Genomic DNA, 6000 nt, shown 5'->3' on the forward strand with positions numbered 1-6000 from the left:
TTTTACAGCTCAACGATCACCCTAGACGAAGATATTCCATTTCTCGTTCCGAAAAGAGTGCCTTGCAGAGGAATGTGTGCCTTGCACAGGAATGCAGCCACGTCATCGTCAGCCAATCAGCATGCTGCTTACAGCCAATGCAGCATGCGTAGGTTTGAACTACGCAATATGATTGGTCAACGCGTAATAAGCTTCCGCGTCAAACATTATTTTACATAGAATATAGTTCGTCCTATATTAAAATATAGAAAATAATTGTTTTTACAAAAAGGTTTTATTTTATTTTCTGATCATTTTGAGCATAACAAATCATAAATCCATAGCAAAATACTAATTTCAGGAAAGTGAACTGTTTCCTTTAAAACGGTTAATAAATAATTGCTTGCGTACCAACGGAGCGAAATGTTTAAAATGGTGATCGATCACGTGCATCAGCCTGACCTGACCTGGCGCTCTATCAGCATCCAATTTTGTTTACTTGCCCGGCTGCCGCCTCGTCGCCCATGTTTCACATGGCAATGGTGGCATTCGTTCTCTTTCTGATCCTAGATTATCTTGCCTCCTAGATCATCCAAGGCACTCGGCACTTTCCCAGGATAGACTCCATGACGTGTGGAGATAGTGCTGCAGTTAGCCCGACATCGCTTAACTCGGCTTTCCATGGCTCCTTCTTCTACCTATGAGCAAAACGAAAGCGTCGCCCCAACTGCATGCATGGTGCCTGTGTGCAAATGCAATGCATATGGTGCATAGTGGCGTTATGTCATGCGCGTTGCGCTTCAGGACAGGGAATAGGGATCAAATGGAGTATGGACCCGTATTGCGGGCCAGCATCGGACGCTCAGAACACGGCCTTACATAGAGGAAGAAGGATCTTTTTTACTGGCTTATGAATGATCATTATAGGGTAATGCAGTTCCCTCAAATATAAATCTCTGCAATATGACCCACACCCCGCCCCCAGATATCAGAAAGATCTCCAGACCCGGTGCGCTTGATTTGTTGCCTTTGACATCCATCACAACAGAGCCATAGCCACACACTGCTCGGCACACACCTGTTCGTTCCGAGACGAATAGACGGGGGACCATCAGATCAGCTCTCAAAGAGTGCAAACATCAGTAAAAAAAAAAAAAAAAAAATCGGCAAAATCTCAAAAGTGGTCAGTCCAGACTACGAAGGTAGCTCTATCTAGTGCAGGGCGCTATCATAGGTAGCTGGAAGGATGAAAATGGAACGCATTCAAAGGGTTAGATCACTTTTTCCCTCAGAAAAGTTCTGAGCACTGAACGTGCTAAATGCTTGATGCTGGCGCAATACTAAACAGTTATCATTCGCGTTTCTAAAACAAGAAACGTTAATGTCGTGACAAAAGCGGCTAGCAACTGTCTCAGTTTTATTCCCCCCTCCCCCATTGAAGAACGTTGATTTTAATGGGTGGGACCGATGGCTGTGCTGACTGCTATCTTCGCCCCAGTCGCTTGACTTTGGCACTTGGGAATCGGCCGGCTCCAACTCTCGAGCATCGGTTTCCGGGTCGATGCGCTGTTCGGCAACCCCATTTCCGATATTTTCTCCCTCTCTCTCCCTCCTCTGCCGCCGCTCTGTCCCTCTCAGCGGCGCCGGAAGGGTCGCGCCGGCCGGCGCGGGTCCGGCGGCGCCGCCACTGATGGCCGCCGGCACAGCGCCGCCGCCGCCGCCGCCGCCGCCGCTCCGGACGGCCCTCGATGGCACTGGCCACCGGACGCGCCGGAAACCGACACCGAGCCGCCGCGGAAGACATTTGATTCGGCGTGGCGCGCGCGCGGCCCGGCAGGCCATTTGCGGGATGTGCTCGGTGACAATACACACTGCCGGCCGGCGGGACGCGGCTGAAGGGCCGTAATAGCCCCCCAGTGGCCCTGCTGAGTAGGCAGCGGATCTGCCAGCGCTATCTTTGGCCGTGATGGTGCTGTTGTATTTAGTTGATTATCTGCATCAATAATGGAGTGGTACTCGGCCAGGCGCCCGCAGGAAATGATCATACAAATGTGACTATCTGTAGCAAAATAAAACTATATTCATTCATATAGGACGCAGCTGAAAGAAGACGATAGTCTTTCATGTTACTCTTAATGTATAGAATCACTACAATACAATATAATACAATACAATATTTAGAAGACTCGTATTATCGTTATGCAATATGCATTGATGGCTCTTTCAAGCCCGGAGTGTGTGATTCATGAATGGGCCACAACTGAGCCGTTCATTGAGAGTACACAGGAAAGTACCACTTTTCGTTGATGATGTGAACCACATATTTCGTAGAGCAAACAAGTCCTATCGCTGCTTGCCCTCACATTTGCCAAACGCCCGCTGACAGCGAACATTATCGTGATTGGTGTTTTAATATGAAATGCAACGCATTGGAAAGCGATGAAATGTTTTATTTGTGAGTGCTGCCCGGTTTCAGTCTCCGAAATCAGCCTGATTTCCGATGAGCGTCTTGTGTACACAGCGTACGACAGGCATTAAGTGTCCGCCAGTTACACCACACCACTGGCGGATCCTGGGGGGGGTCCACGGGGTCATGACCCCCCCCAAAAGGTCTGAGAGGGTCATTTGACCCCCCCCAAAAGCCGAAGACCTAAATGCGCTATAGACGCCGTCTTGCATGCTCAAAATCACCTGTCAAACACTTCTGAGCTAATACCTTTGTTTTTCTGGATCGTGTTGCGTGAAAAGGCGTATTGAAGACCAGAATCTTACTCGTTTTTGTCTCAACCGTGCGAGCACCAGGGGATGATCCAGGAAAACTCCAAGGGGATGGTCATGAATTTAATTCGTGGTGCCCCTACCTATACGCAAAATTAAAAACTCAACGGATTTCGGTCACTTAATTTTGGTGATGTCCTATTTTCATTTTTTATTTTGTTTGTTTTATTTTTAGTGCCCCTGGGCCCTGGCAGGTCAAAATCACGTCTGAGGCGAAAGAAATTCACGGGAATCCCAAAAATCACGTCAGGACATTCAGGGCCCTCTGACCAGCCTGACAGCTAGGGCCCTTCTTACTTCCTGGGGCCTCCAGTGAATAACCGCTAGTGTCTGTGTCTGACCGCTAGGGCCCCTCTGACTCCTCAGTAGGTAGGAGGCCCTCTGTAGAGGAGGTCCTCTGTAGAAAAGAGGCCCTCAGTAGAGAGGAGGCCCCCTGTAGAGAGGAGACCCCTTTAAAGAGGAGGCCCTCTGTAGAGAGGAGACCTGCTGTAGAGAGAAGGCTCTATGTAGAGAGGAGGCCCTGTGTAGAGAGGAGGCCCTCTGTGGAAAGGAGACCGCCTGAATGCAGAAGGCCCTCTGAAGAGTGGAGACCCGCTGTAGAGAAGAGGCCCTCTGAAGAAAGGAGGCCCTCTGTAGAGAAGAGGCCCTCTGAAGAGAGGAGGCCCTTTGCAGAGATGAGGTCCTCTGGCTCTTTGAAGAGAGGAGGCCCTCTGTAAAGGAGGCCCTCTTAAAGGGAGAGACCCTCAGTAGAGAGGAAGCCCTCTGTAGAGAGGAGGCCCTGTAGCTTCTGTAGTTAAGAGGCCCTGTGAAAAGAGGAGGCCCGCAGTAGAGATCGGTGGTCCTCTGTAGAGAGGAGGCCCCCTCTGTGTTTTGACAAATGTTTTTGCAAATTTTTCGCGGCGCTTCGCGCCGCCGATTTATGTACATACGTACAGGTCAATACGAAATCTTGACTGTAATTACATAAACCAACCGTGTCAAATTGAATCAGAATTCATATGTGTGCTGTAAAGGAACTCCGGCTTGTACTGCAATGCTGAAAGGGTGGTAAAATTTGTGTTTTGGAGCTGTGTTTCGACACATTCTTTTGCAAATTTTCTCGGCGCTTCGCGCCGCCGATTTATACACCAATCAATAAGAGAGAAATAACAGTGACTGTAATAACACCAACCGTGTCAAATTGAATCGGAATTCATATGTGTACTGTGAAGGAACTCCGGCTTGTACTAGCATGCTAAAAAGGTTGTAATATTTGTGTTTTAGAGCTGTGTTTTGACAACTTTTTTTTGCAAATTTTTGCGGCGCTTCGCGCCGCCGATTCATACACAGGTCAATAAGAGAGATCGTGACTGTATGCTACTATTTACTAATGCATTAGGCTAAAAGTGAGGTAACTATATCTACTTCTGGGTTTTTAAGTCGGTCGACCCGCCTCCCCCCCCCCCAGTAAAAAATCCGTGGCGACGCTCCTATATAGGTGGGTTTCACTAACTAAAACTACTGAGCCGAGTGACTTACGATAAAACTTCATCTTATAAACGACGAAGATCAAATGTCATTTTTTGATCTCGACATACTCGCTCCCTACCCCCCCCCCCCCCCCGGTCGTCAGAATTCATTCACCAGACCTGGTATGTCGGCCGACTGGTGACCCCCCCCAAAACGACCCCCTAGATCCGCCCTTGCACCACACCGCACGCTACTGAGCTTTTACACCCGGCTGGCGCTTTTAAACTGATGAAAACGGTAAAGGGCCCGTGACAACACCAGCACTTGCGGTGAATGTATTTTCAGCTGCATTATATCTAATGAAACCATCAGTTTCTTCGTTGATCGGAGGCTAGTCGCATGGTGCTTTGGGCGTAACGAAGTTGGTTTAATTCGTTGCGATGTTTTGCTCAGCTCTTTTAATTTCAGCATATTCGTTTGATGTAATTTATAAAAAAAAATGTAACTTGGTGTTCGGAAGCACCAACAATATCCGTTGTGTACATTCTGTCTTAAAGACGACTGTGACTGCTTTTCTGTCCGTCTCCATGTGCGTATTGCCGTATATTGTGTAGACATGTGTCTATTGAGCTTGTGTGCCCATTTGTGTATTGTAGCCTTAAATAAATGTAAATTATGAATGCATTTAAAACCTGCTTATTACACTTCGATGAAGTCGTTCCTATTAACCCGCGCACCGACGGGGGGGGGGCGGATATCCGCCCCCCCCTGAGGTTTTTCGCGGATAGCGGGAAAACCGCGGCGCGTAGCGCCGCGAAATTTGGTATGACTATTCTCTCATCAATTTTACACATGGTGTGCAAGTTTGAACCTCCTAACTTTAAAGGTCAGGTCACCAGGTCACTTTGAATGACCCAACCTCAAGTCACTTTTTTGCAACTTTGTCACCGTGCCAGAGCTACAGTAGATGTCGGAGGCCTTTGAAAGTCGCAGGATGTTATTAGGTCATTAGTAGCTACAATTTGTATATCTCGGAATTTTGATGTCGGTGACCTAAGGTCAGGTCAATTTCGCGACCTCCCCATTATATGTCAATGGGGGAAAAATCAACTCCCTGTTTTTACCACTAAAACGGATCGGAATGGCCCCATATACCATACATGACTTCACATACGATCAACCTTCACTACCTTGAGGTCTGTTTTGCTGTTGGGCAGCTGTAAGGTCATGTGACGTCATCAAAGGTCACCAAAGGTTTTTTGCCAATAACTCCTTACAGGAACAAGATACAGCCGCGCGGATGGTCTCATTGTGTTCAGCTCGTCAAGACGCATCGAATGATATACATGATGACCTCGAGGTCACGTGACCTGAGGTCAACCTTTGACCTTGACCTTTCGAGGTCAACATATATATCATTCGATGCGGATTGACGAGAGGATCACGATGATGCCCTTAGTTTGTTCCTATCTTGACTAATTCGAAAGTTATTCGAGAAAAACCCTCTCCATATCTAGCGCCGCCATTTTGACTTTTTCGACCCCTGTGACGTCATCTTTGACCTGACCTGAAAATGACCTTAGTAAAAATTGTAGACCTTGTCCGTGCGTATCCGATGCCGTTTACCGCTTGTCGCTATCTTGCTTCGTTCTCGAGATCTCAGGGGGGGGCGGTCATCCGCCCCCCCCCCGTCGGTACTAAGTTGGCGCAGACCCCCGTCGGTGCGCGGGTTAAAGTCGTTCCACGGCTGGTGGACATTGTGTACCGTTTTACGGTTTTACGCAGCTGATGCGG

This window comes from Amphibalanus amphitrite, unplaced genomic scaffold (genome assembly GCF_019059575.1).
Source record: "Amphibalanus amphitrite isolate SeventyFive unplaced genomic scaffold, NRLGWU_Aamphi_draft 000337F_arrow, whole genome shotgun sequence".
NCBI classification, from domain to species: domain Eukaryota; kingdom Metazoa; phylum Arthropoda; class Thecostraca; order Balanomorpha; family Balanidae; genus Amphibalanus; species Amphibalanus amphitrite.